The following is a 14,427-nucleotide window of genomic DNA, read 5'->3' on the forward strand; positions in this document are numbered from 1 at the left end:
CACAAAAAAATTAGCCTGACATGGTGGTGGGCGCCTGTAGTCCCAGCTACTCGGGAGGCTGAGGCAGGAGAATGGTGTGAACCCGGGAGGTGGAGCTTGCAGTGAGCCAAGATTGTGCCACTGCACTTCAGCCTGGGCAACAGAGCAAGACTCTGTCTCAAAAAAAGAGAAAAGTCACATTTTTCAAATAACAAAAGCTTGAACTTTTTAAGAAATGGGGGGATTGCAAAATAAGACATTTTTCTCCTAGCTCATAGGCAAGTACATGTATTTTTAAAGACAATACTTCAATTGTACTTTTTAAATCCCTTGCTTTCATAGAACGCAAGTTTTGGGTCTTGAAGGATGGTGATATGGTTTGACTCTGTGTCCCTACCCAAATCTCATTTCAAATTGTAATCCCCATGTGTTGAGGGAGGGATCTGGTGGGGGGTGATTTTATCATGCGGGCATTTTTCCCCCTTGCTGTTCTCCTGATATGAGTGAGTTCTCATGAGATCTGATGGTTGTAAAGTGTGGCACATCCCCACCTCGCTCCCTCTGTCTCCTGCTGTCTAAGACGTGCTTGCTTACCTTTGGCTTGCTGCCGTGATTGTAAGTTTCCTGAGGCTTCCCCAACCATGCGGAACTGTTAGTCAGTTAAACCTTTTTCCTTAATAAATTACCCAGTCTCAGGTGGTATCTTTATAGCAGTGTGAAAATGGACTAATACAAATGAGAAGTCCTCTGTTCAGAGAAAAAGGTATGAAAATACATACCAAGATTAAACAACATCTAAAAAGAAACTGATACTTAAACAAAAATGACATTAAACAAAGAAGCAACAACAAAACCACACAGGTCAGAATGCCTGGAGTTAGATCTGTGTGATGGTAAGATAGTAAGAAATACAGTGACCAGATAACTACAGAGTAGAGGCCAGTTCAGAGCCTTAGAATTCAAGTTGCAAAATCTGGTTCTTTCAGGCCAGGGGAAACCACTGATGCTCTAGGCATCGTCTTCTTGGATTTCTGAACAAAGGGGTTTCTTTTGAATCTTGCCACATGACCTAGAAACGAAACTAAAAGTTGAGTAGACTGTTGTCAAGAGAGATGATGAGGTGTACTCAAGGCCATGCAATGAGTTACTGATTTTATTGCCAGGGGAAAATCCATGCTACATTTCTACAATATGCTTAATCATTCTTGAAAAGAACTATTTCTGCTACAAAAGCATCTGAAACAGAGTCTGTGTGTTTTTTTATTTTATGCAAATATATTTTTTCTTTTTGTTTTCTTTTTTTTTTTTTTTTTAATAAAATCTGTTCCCATCTGTCCTTTTTTAAAAATGTGCTGCAAAAAAGAGAAAAAAAAGTTTGGATAAGCACCTGGTTATTTGTATCAATTATTGAGCACGTTGGATGTTTTCCATGGATAATCCTGCAAATAGATCATTCTCTAAAGGTTTTTCAATTATATTGTTTATCAATACAGAGTTTCTCTTACATATTCTCTGTGAAAAGACAAGGATTAAAGATGTGAATTAGGCTAGAGTCTGAGACCTGGAGAAACTGTAGACAGGTGGTATAAGTTTAACTAGAACCTGAGTTTGAATTTGGTCCTTGCCACTAATTGATTATGAGAACTTTGGGTATGATAAATGTCAGCTTTTCACCTAAACACCCCTGCTCAGTCAGACTCCTCAGTTTCTTCACTGGTATTTATAGATATGTATATAATAAAAACTATACACTTATAGAAAGTTGGGTTAGAATTAGAGCTTTTCCATAGGAATGAGCTAAGCATTATATGGCATAATATATGTAAAATGCCTTATCCAGTACCTGGAACAGGGTGTGTCGTTATAAATGTTTATTCCCATCTCTTGCCATTATGCCTCAACTCCAGTCTCTTGATTAACTAAGAGCTACTTGTGGACAGGGCATTCATCTTTCTATATGCCTGTATCACAAAACACATTATCAAGTGCATTGGAATTTCTCTATAACTGGTTATCTATGTAACAACTCTTTCAGCCTCAATTCTCTTGTGTGTAAAGTCAGAATGGAAAACATTCTTTTCTTTTTTTTTTTTTCTTGAGACAGAGTTCTTGCTCTGTTGCCCAGTGGTGCAATTCTCCTGCCCCAGCCACCACCTCCTACCCCCACCAAGTAGCTGGGACTACAGGCATGCACCAATATATCTGGTTACTTTTTTTTTTTTTTTTGTAATTTAGGTGGAGATGGAGTTTTGCCATGTTGTCCAGACTGGTCTTGAACTCCTGGGCTCAAGTGATCTGCCTGCCTCAGCCTCTCAAAATGCTGGAATTACAGGCATGTGCCACCAAGACCAGCCAGCATGGAAAAAAACATTCTTTCAAATCTTGAACTGGGAATTTCATGTGATAACTCTTAGACATATGAAACACTCATGTTAAACATTCAATAAATGTTAACCTTAATATCATAATATAGAAGCACCATAGGCCATAGTTAAAAACTTAGAAGCTAGATTGTCAAACACTACATGTATGGCTTTGAACAAACCCTTTGAATGATTTGTGCTTCCATTTCTTATCTGAAAATAGGGGGGCGATAATAATATCTATATGACAAGATTGTTAGATTTATTATTAAATTAATTAACATAAGCAAAGCACTTAGAATGTCTGATGTACAGTAGGCACTATTTAATATTCCCAATTTTATTATAACAAACTCTCCCATCAAAGATGAATAAATGAGATATCAAAATGCAAACAATCCGTTCTTGTTTTGCCTATTGTTTCAGACTCTACATTGGAGGGAGAGAGAGGTATTTCTTTAGAGCTGGCTGCTTCAATCACCAGATGTTACTCTGTTAGAAAGATCTCTGGTGCCACTTGCTATGAACACTTGATAACCCCAGAAGATGTTTGCCTTCTGCTGCCTTGGGCTTTTGCAACTGTTCAAATCTCACTTCTCCCTTCCCTTCCGCTCTTCCTTGTCAGTTGTCGCCTTTGGATTCCAAACTGAAGCCAACGTCAGTCACTTTAGCAAACTCGAGTGCTGCTGTGGGCTGTTCTTTGAACCCCTTCCAGCAAGCTCATGGTGTTCATCTGTGCAGAGAGAAGGAGTCTGTGCAAAGAATTCTCCGCACTTGAGAGCTTCCAAGCATTTCCCTCGTGTCTTTGTACATCTCTATTCCAAATTCCCATGTCAAAAAGTTGACATTGTCTGAATTTTGAGTAAAATGTAACTTTTGGTGTACTGTGTTTCTTTAAGGGTAAAATATTTCAAATCTTAGTGCAGGATATTTTGTCTCCGTGATACCAAAGTAGGCTTAATCCTGTGTTCTATTTTGGCAGGATTCCTCAGTCATCTCAGGCTGTTTGAGATATGTTTCAGGGTTTTCTATCTTTTCACAGACACCTACTTTATAGCTAGTTCTAGCCTCCACTACTTTCTAGCTATGGGCTGGTTTTTTAAGGACTAATTGATTCATAAATTCAACAAATATTTATTCAATGACAAATATGGCTCAAAACACTTTGATTTTGTGCACTATTGCATCCCTATTACTTAAAGATATTTCCTATGCTTTCAAAGAGCCTACATTTCAGTGAGAATACATAGACACTAATCAGTATGCACACAAACAAATGTGTAAGCATAAATTAAGATAAGTTCATCAAGAATATGAACATGGGCTCTGAAAGCAGAGAATACGCCTGCCTACACGTGAGAATGGTAGGGAAGACAGCCTGATGAAGTTATATTCCATGAGAAATCTAAAATCTAAAAGAATCATAAAAGTGGCCAGACATGGTGGCTCATGCCTGTAATCCCAGTACTTTGGGAAGCTGAGGTGGGCAGATGACGAGGTCAGGAGATCAAGACCATCCTGGCTAACAAGGTGAAACCCTGCCTCTACTAAAACAACACAAAAAATTAGCCTGAAGTGGTGGCAGGTGCCTGTAGTCCCAGCTACTTGGGAGACTGAGACAGGAGAATGGTGTGAACCCGGGAGGTGGAGCTTGTAGTGAGCCAAGATCGTGCCACTGCACTCAAGCCTGGGCGACAGAGCGAGACTCCATCTCAAAAAAAAAAAAAAAAAAAAAAAAAAAAAAAAAAAAAATCATGAAAGTATGAAACCTAAAAGCTGAGTATGAATTTAGTATGAGAATGAAAGTTTTCCAGGCAGAGGAGATGTGGAAATTTGTAAAACTACACTTGCTGGAAGGAATATGGCCTATCTCAGGATTTGGTAGGTCAGTGAAAAAAGACCAGTAATATATCAATGAAATGGAACATCATGAAGGTCAAGCTTGAAGGATGGAGCCTGTCTGGTCAAGTTGGTTTGAGACTAATAAAAGTGGCTCTATAATTCCTGTTAGTTTACCAGGCCCTGTTGTGAATTTTTTTTTAAGCCTTAGAAACTTGGAGAAAAAAGAGAGTTGTTTCTTAAAACCACCCAAATTCTCCAGCATTGTTTGTTTCTGTGCCTCAACTCTCCCCACCTGGGATCCCCTCTAAGATAAACTGCTACTGGCTCAGAATTTCTAAAACATGTTTCATACTATTTCCTGGTTCAATGGATGCTTTATATTGTTGTAGTTATGCTAAACTGTTTCTAGTCTGGTCCCAATCAAACCTTATTAATCTCTTGAGTTGATATTTGAAGGCACTTTGCTTGAAATAGCTGCCTTATTCTCTCTAAAATATTCCATTCCATCAACAGAGTGGAGACAATCTGTCAAATGGAAGAAAATATTTGCAAACTATTTATATGGCAAGGGGCTAAAATCAAGAATATACAGGGAACTCATACAATTTGACAGAAATTAAAATGTGGGCAAACCAAATAATCAAATCAATCCTAAGCAAAAAGAAAACAATGCCAGAGGTATAATATTATGACTTTAAATATACTATAAAGCTATGGTAACCAAAACAGCATGGTAGAGGTGTAAAAACAGACACATAGACCAATGGAACAGAGCAGAGAATCCCGAAAGAAAGAAATCCAGAAGAAACAAAATCATCTACCTATAACCATCTGATCTTCAACAAAGCCAGCAAAAAATAATCATTGGGGAAAAAGACTCTTTATTCAATAGATAGCCTGCTGGAATAGCTGGCTAATCCTATGCAGAAGAATGAAACTGGACCCCTACTTTCACTGTATGTAAAAGTTAACTCAAGATGGATTAAATATTCAAATGTAACACTTCAGACTACAAGAATCTGAGGGGAAAAAAAAACAAAAACAAAAACAAAAACTAGGAAACACCGTTCTGGACATCGGCCTTGGGAAACAATGTATGAATAAGTCCCTAAAAGCAATTGCAATGAGAACAAAATTTGACAAGTGGGACGTAATTAAACTGAAAGAAACTATGCAGGGCACAGCAAAACTATCAACAGAGTAAACAGACAACCTATAGAATGGGAAAAAAAAATTCCAAACTGCATTCAACAAAGACCTAATGTCCGGAATTTATAAGGAATTTAAATAATTCAATAAGCAAAAAACAATCCCATTAAAGAATGTGCAAAAAACGTGAACTGCCGTGTCTCAAAACAAACCCCACAAGCAGCCAACAAACATGAAAAAATGATCCACATCACTAATTCGCAGAGAAACACAAATCAAAACGACAATGACATACCATCTCACACTACTCAGAGTGGCTATTACTAAAAAGTCAAAAACCAAAAGATGATGGCACGACTATGGACACAAGAGAACGCTTATGTACTGTTGGCGGGAATGTAATTAAGTTCAGCCACTGTAGAAAGAAGTTTGAAGACGTCTCAAATAACTTAAAACAGAACTATCATTTGACCCAGTAATCCTCTTATTGGGTATACACCCAAAGGAATATAAATTGTTCTACCAAAAAGACATATGCATTCCTATGTTCATCGCAGCACTATTTACAATAGCAAAGACATGGAATCAACCTAGGTGCTCATCAACAGTGGATTCTATATAGAAAATGTGGTACCTATACCCCATGAAGTACTACGGAGTCATAAAACCATAAAATCATTTTCTTTGCAGCAACATGGATAGAGCTGGAGGTCATTACTTTAAGTAAATTAACAAATGAAACATAAAACTAAATACTGCTTGTTCTCACTTATAAGTAGGAGCTAAACATTGAGTACATATGGACATAAAGATAACAACGACTCACACCACAGACTCTGAAAGTGTGGAGGGAGGAAGGAGGGCAAGCGTTGAATAACTATTGGGTACTATGCTTCATATCTGGGTGAAGGGATCATTTGTACCTCAAACCTCAGCATCATACAATATACCCATGTAATAAACCTGCATATGTCTCCCTGAATTTAACATAAAATTTCAAATTATTTTTTAAAAAGTGGGCAAAGGACATACTTAGACACTACTCAAAAGCAGATGTACCAATGACCAATAAATCCGTGAAATAATGCTCTCAACATCACTAATTCTCAGTTAAATGCAAATTGAAGCCACAGTGAGATACTATTTTACCCCAGGTAGAATGACTATTATCAAAAAGACAAAAAATAACATGCTGGTGAGCATGTGGAGAAAAGGGAATGCTGATACACTGTGGGAATGTAAATTAATACAGCCACTATGGAAAACAGTATGGAGATTTCTCATAAAACTAAATATAGACCCACAATGTCACTTCTGGGTATTTATCCAAAGGAAAATAAATCAGTGTATCAAAGGAATACCATTATATCAAATGGAATACTATTCAATTATAAAAAGAATGAAATCAAGTCATTTGCAGCAACATGTCGGGTGAAACTGGGGGTCAGTATGTTAAGTAAAATAAACCTGGCACAGAAAGACCATATTGCATGTTCTCACTTATGTGTGTGAGCTAAAAAAGTTGGTCTCATAGAGGTAGTGAGTAGAATGATGAATGCCAGAGGCTGGGAAGGGTGTGTGGTAGGGGGAGGCAGGGATAAAGAGTGGCTGGTTAATGAGTACAAACATATGGTTAGATAGAAGGAATAAGTTCTAATGTTCCATAGAGTTGTTGACTATATTAACAATAATGTATATTTCAAAATACGATAAAAGGACTTGAAAAGTTCTTGGCACATTGAAATGATAAATGCCTGAGTTTGTGAATGCCCCAAATGCCTTGACGTGATCATTACATAGTTTATGCATGTAATAAAATATCACAAGTGTCACATAAATATATTAAAATACTTGTATCTATAAAATATTATAAAAGAAATAAACTTTAAAAACATTTAGTCCCAACCCAGTTACCAAACCTCCTACACTAAAATCCAGAGTCTTTGGGGATTATGAGTTTTCCCAGTAATCATATGTTTTAGGTCTTGGTCAGGCTTGGTCAAGGCTCAGTGCTTCCTCAAGCATCTAACAGTGGATTTAGAAAAGTCTTTAGAAATACCACAGAAAGGAATAAATGCCCCACATGTAAGAACTATTTATTTCAATCATTTTAAGTAAACCAAACAGGCCATTTGAATTAAGTGCTTTTGACACCAATAACATTATATAGAAACAATTTATACTTGAATTTAATGATCAAGCCAGGAAACAAGGTGTAGTATCCCATTTCTTTCACCAGGCCTCTGTTATAAAGCAGGATATTTCCCACAGCCGACAATATCCTTGGATTACGGGTTTTCTAAAGCCTAAAATGTCATATGTATTGACAAAAGCTTCTCTAAAGTAATCCTGATTATTTCTAGGTCTCCCAACATCTTATTGAAACCCCCATGTCCCCCATCAAATTTAATCTTTAGCCCTTCAGAAGGAAGAGGCACCCAGAGCAAAAATATTTACCAGTGGACTTGAATCCACGTGTTCACAGCTCTATTGTCATTAAATATAGAGAGAGGGAAACGTAGTTTCTTAGTAGCTTGAAATACCATAACAAAATGTCATACGCTGCATGGTTTACACAACAGAAATTTATTTTCTCACAGTTCTGAAACTTACAAATGCTAGATCAAGGTGCTAGCATTGTTGGTTTCTGAAATGGTTCTCTTACCGATTTGTAAATGGCCACCTTCTTTCTGTGTCCTCACAAGACATGCACAGAGAGAGAGAAAGAGAAAGAAAGAGAAAAATGGAAGCACTCTGGTGTTTCTTCTTATAAGGGCATTAATCTCATTATGAGGATCGCACCTTCATGACCTAATCTAAAATTAATTATCTCCCAAAGACCCTATCTCCAAATACCATCATAACAGGGTTCAGGGCTTCAACATAGGAACTTGGGGTGGAGGGCTCAGTCTATAACAGGTAGGGATTGGGTAACTTCCATTTTCAGTAATTTCAATAATAACAGTCATTGAACAGTTACTGTATTATTTATAACTCCATGGAAACTGATCTCAAGAATGCTTTAATGTGTATTCAGGAAGTCGTTTTGACTTTATGCTGACCCACAGAGGGCTGGATCTCCAGCCCGTAGCATTTGGTCAGCCTCAGAGATACGAATAACTACTTCTTTCTTCCTGAATTTCAACACATACATGACCTCTGGCTTTTATTATATTTACCCTTATAGGATATGTGATTACATTTCCCTGAGATAGAATTGAGTATATATTAGTAGCTAAAAGTTACATTTGCATTGTCTAAAACAGGTATACACTTACATCTAAACCACCTTAATAATTTTAATTAGTTAAAAATGCCAAATGTCCAATACACAAAATATCAGCAGTAATACATATTCAGATAGGTGAGAATTTTTCTAGATTTTTTTTTTTTAATCTCATGACACTTGTCCTCAGCAGGAGCTTGTTGCATGTTTGCTGATGGATGTATATCATGTGACAACACCACAGCTGATGGAAAATTGGCTTATTCCAAAAACAGCAGGGGACAAGGGCAGGGGGCGAGGTGGAGGAAGTCTGAGTTCACTTTCAATATGATACACTTTAACGGGATTTTCCCCCCTCACTGAAATGCTTGCTTCTTCAGATGATTTCACTAATCTCTTAAGATGGGACGGTGTAGACCATATCTTAGCACGGCATTGAGATAGTTAATAAATTATCATAGAATAAATGCATAGATAAACTCTCAAGGCTGTTCCCCACTCATACCCTCACATACACACAAATCGCAGTAAAGACAGAAATGTTATTCACATTTTTTTCTATTTTATTCTTCTCAGAAACAGACACAGAATATGTTTTCCCCAGCTGTAGCATGGTATTGGACACCGGTGTCTGTAACAGAGAAGAATTAAATGCACATTTTAAATTAAAATTCCTTTTAAATATTTATTCAAAAGTCAAGCCATTAGCCAGTTAAAATAATAGTCTGTGATTCCAGATGCTCATGTGAGTTAACAAGTCAGCATGTTAGTGCTATATTACACTAACATTTAATGAGCTTCCATTCTGTGCTGGGCCCTCTGCATGGTTCTGAGATTGTAAAGATGAACAAGGTACAAGCTGGGCCCTCAAGATGCTCATAATCTAGCTGGGAAGATAAATATACAAATATATACATCATAGTACATGTTTTTGTGATCAACAATATCCATATTAAAGACATGGTCTGTGACTCCAAAAGAAAAACTAAGAGAAAACTGGGGTTATCAGGCCTGGAGACTGAAATTCAAATGATGGAAAAAAAATTGCCAAGCAAAGCCTTTCACAGATATATTCATATTACAGTGCTTGTTTTCATATAACCCACTAAGTTCGAGAATAATTTCAAAAAAAGTTTTAAAACGATTTTAGACTTATGGAAGAGTTTTTAAATTGCACTTAGACTTCCTACATAACTTTCATCCAGCTTCTCAAATATAAATATCTCACCTAGTCAGAGTATAATTATCAAAAACAAGGTTAACATTGATATAATTATATTAACTAATAAATAGATCTTACTAGAATTCATAGGGTCCAGGTTGGGTTTCTCAGTCTAATCCCTCCCTTTGGCTATAGCAATTAGTTTTGGCATGGCTGAATGCCTTATAATAGGCCAATTATAATTAAGCATTTTAATTTAATTTATTGGGAAATAACGGATTCTTTTCTGCTAGAATTTCTAGGTATAGAATGACTTGATCTTGGAGGTACTCGTGGAGAAATATTTCAATATCAGAGGTGGCCAAAGAAATAGAGAGAGATGCTGGATTCCATGATCATGTTTAAGGTACAACTGAAGATAGAGATCTATTCCTGAATATTTAGTTATATGACTAAACAGATCACTTTTCTATTTAGACCACTTTCAGTTTGGTTTTCTGTTACATGGTAAATAAAAATACAGATGTTTATGACTAATACACGTGCACAAGCAATTTCTTTTATATAAGAACACTTTAGGTCACATGTATGTATAATTACTTATGTAATTTCTACAGGAAACAAAGCTCTAAACAAATTGTAGAAAATAAAACTGTGTGCTAAACGCGCTAACTAATTTTTCAAAGACAATTTTTTTTCTTTTCTTTTAATTGAAAATAAAAGTCTTGCTCTCTTCAGGAGCTACTTTCTTATAGGAAGAAAATCTAATCTATTTCATTGATTAATGAGACAGAGTATACATAGCACTCAGTACAGTGGTCTAGATTTTGTGCTAGACATTATGCCAGACCATTAATGAATGTCAACACTCCTTTCTTTTCCAGAATTCACAGGACATTCTCGCCGTTGTTACCAAATATTGTTCACTGAGAATAGAATCTAAGGGAGGTGGAGAAATTATATTGTGACTCTTGGTGAATTCCTCAACTGCCCCTCTCACTCCCTCCTTCGGTGAAAATGGTGACTTACTGTGCACTGGGAGATTGAAATTATCCTATTATATTCAGAATTTACATAAAATTTGATATAAAAATTGCTGTGATTATTTTTCTGTTCTCATCTTTGAATGCTGCAGCCAGGCTGAAAGCCTGTGTGCCAAGTTTTCTGCCTGGAGGAAAATTGTGTGGCTGAGTTATAAATACATTGATGGATCCAGCTGGAACTGTCTCTTGTAATTTAATATGCAAAGAAATAATCTGAGTCATAGATGAAGACAAGCAGTTCCTTTTAGATAAGAGTGCTCTCTAAGTTTGGCTATGCAGATGACTTTCAAGAGACTTCTTCCAACGGAGAACAAGACATGGTCTCAGGACAAGTGGGGCAAAACTTTGACCTTGAATCTGGCATTCAATTGCCTGTCCTGTCGTCCTTCCAAACATCAGCAAAGTGGCTTATGCCACCTAAATTCTTCCTCAGTAGATTTTACATAAAATGTTGTTTTCCAATGTTGAAACAAAATAGACTTCATTTCTGCAAAGTACACATTTTTAATACTCCTTCAAATTAAATAACATGTATGGGTAACTACTATGAATGAGATAACATGCTAAGCAGTGGAGAAGCAGGAAGACTAAGAAATAAAAAACTGCAATTGGACCCTGCTCTTCGAAGTATAATGTTGAAGTCATGATTTAATACATAGCCAATTGAAATAGCTCTTAAAACATGCCTTTAATTATTTTTAAAAATTTATAATATGATAATGCCAATAATAACATTAATAATTATTTAATTAACAATTGATAATGGTGCTACTAGTGCTTTCCCAATAATAAGTGATATCACTTGATAACATATGGAGACTGTTTCAGTTAACTATTGTCATCTAACAAGCCACTCCACAACTTAGTGGCTACAAACAACAATTCATTATTTATCATAAGTATGCGAAGTGATTAAGAGATTCTCCACTATTTTTACCTGGATTCCTTCTTGCGTTGCATTTATCAGAAGGCTTGGCTGTCCTAGAAGCTGCCAGATGCTCTCATTTGCATGTCTGGTAGTTCGAGCTGACCGTCTGCTGAGGCACCTCCATTCTCCTCCACGTGACCTCTCATTCTCCAGTAGACCAGATCAACTTCCTCAAATGGCAGGCCCAAGGAAGTATTCCAAGAGGGTGAAAATAGAACTTACAAAGCCTTTTAAGGCTCATCCTTGGAAGCTGCACAATTTCTTCTCCACCATTTTCTATCTAACCATAGTTTATATAGCTAATATATTGTTGTGGGCTAATGATGATGACTTAGACCAGGATATAGAAATGGGAAGAAGTGGATTAGTCTGATATTATTTTAAGATAAAACTATGTGAGAGACTTCCCAATGAAAGTCACCAGTTCAGTACACATTCAAAAAGTAGGAAGCTCCTTATACATTCTGGTTATTGATCCCCTGTTGGATGGATAGTTTGCAAATCTTTCCTCCCATTCTGTAGGTGGTCTCTTTACTTTGTGAATTGTCTTCTTTGTTGCACAGGTTTTTATCTTGCTCTAATCTCATTTGTCTGTTGTTTGCTTTTGTTGCCTGTGCTTTACCCCCTCCAAAAAATTTTGCCCAGGCCAATGCACTGGAGCATTTTCCCAAGGTTTTCTTTTAGTAGTTTCAGAGTTTCATGCTTTAGATTTAAGTCTTTAATACATTTTGATTTGATTTTTGTAAACGGTGAGAAGAAAGATAAAAAGAAAGAGAGAGAGAGGAAGGAAAGAAGGAAGGAAGGAAGGAAGGAAGGAAGGAAGGAAGGAAGGAAGGAAGGAAGGAAGGAAGGAAGGAAGGGAGGGAGGAAGGAGAAATAAAAAAGAAAGAGAGAAGGAAAGAAGAAAGAAAGAAAAGAAAGGAGAGAAAGAGAGAAAGAAAGGAAGGAAAGGAGGAAGGAAGGAGAAAGAAAGGAAAAAGAAAGAAAGAGAGAAGGAAAGAAGAAATAAAGAAGAGAGAAAGAAAGAAAAGAAAGAAAGAGAAGGAAGGAAGGAAGGAAGGAAGAAAGAAAGAAAGAAAGAAAGAAAGAAAGAAAGAAAGAAAGAAAGAAAGAAAGAAAGAAAGAAAGAAAGAAAGAAACGGGAAGGAAGGAGGGAAGGAAGGAAGGAAGGAAGGAAGGAAGGAAGGAAGGAAGGAAGGGTTTCATTCATTATTCTGCATATGGATATTCAGTTTTCCCAGCACCATTTATTAAAAGACTGTCCTTTCTCCATTTTATGTTCTCGATGCCTTAGTCAAATATGAGTTTGTTGTAAATGCACGAATTCATCTCTGGGTTCTCTGTTCTGTTCTTTTGGTCTGTGTGTTTGTACCATGCTGATTTGGTTCTTATGACTTTGCAGTGTATTTTGAAGTCAGGGAGTGTGATGTCCCCTAGCTTTGTTAGTTTTGCTCAGAATTACTTTGATTATTTGGGGTCTTTTGTGTTTGCATATAAATTGTAGGATTATTTTTTTCTAATTCTGCGAAGAATGTCATTGGTAATTTGGTAAGAATTTCATCGAATTTGTAAATTGCTTTGGGAAGAATTCTCATTTTAACAATATTAATTCTACTAATCATGATCATGGAATCTTTTCATGGTTCTGTGCTCTCTTGCACAGCTCTTTCACTTTTCTGGTTAAACTAATTCCTAGATATTTTATATTTTTTACTCTATTATAAATGGGGTTGCTTTTTTGGTTTCTTCTTCAGATTGTTCACTGTTGGCATGTCCAAATGCAACTGTTTTTTGTGTATTGATTTTGTATCCTGCAACTTTATTGATTTTTTTAATCACTTCTAATAGTTTTTGGTAAAGTCTTTAAGTTTTTCTAAATATAAGATCATATCATCTGAAAACAGGAATAAAGTAACTTCTTTGTTTTCAATGTGGATGCTCCTTATTTTTTTTTTCGCTTGCCTAATTGCTGTGGTATTACGTCGAACAAAAGTAAAACTGGGCATCCTTGTCTTGTTCCAGATCTTAGAGGAAAGGCTTTCATTTTATTTTCTTGTTCAGTATGATGTTTGTTGTGGGGTTGTCATATATGCACCCCCTTTTTTTGAAGTATGTTCTTTCTACCCCAAGTTGTGGAGGAATTATTATTTTTTTAATCATGAAGGAATGTTTAATTTTATTAAATGCTTTTTCAGCATCTATTGAAGATAGAGAGTAGATTGTTGGTTGCAAGAAGTTAGGAAGGGTTGGGGTGTGGGTTAAAGAGAGGTTGATTAATGAGCACAAATACACAGATAGATAGAGGAAATAAGACCAAGTGTCCGATAGATCAGTATGGTGACTACAGTTAACAATAATCTATTGCACCTTTCAAAATAGCTGGAAGAGAATAACTCAAATATTCCTAGCATAAAGAAAAGATAAATATTTAAGGTGATGGATATTTCAAATTACCCTGCTTTGATATTTACACTTTATATGAATATATCAAAATATCACATATACCCCCAAATATGTATATGTATTATATATCACCCTAAAATTAAAAAAAAAAAAACCTGAAAAAAAGTAGAGAAATACAGATGGGTAAACATGAGAAAGCTAAGGCTCAGAACGAGTAAGCAATAGCATGAACAGTAAATAGCAGAGTGAAGAGTCAAACATAGATAACCATGAGACAAATGATTTTGAGTTTTCCACAGTATTAAACTGTTTTTGGTGTAAGCAATTTCGCC

The sequence above is a fragment of the Macaca fascicularis genome, chromosome 20, assembly GCF_037993035.2.
Source record: "Macaca fascicularis isolate 582-1 chromosome 20, T2T-MFA8v1.1".
NCBI classification, from domain to species: domain Eukaryota; kingdom Metazoa; phylum Chordata; class Mammalia; order Primates; family Cercopithecidae; genus Macaca; species Macaca fascicularis.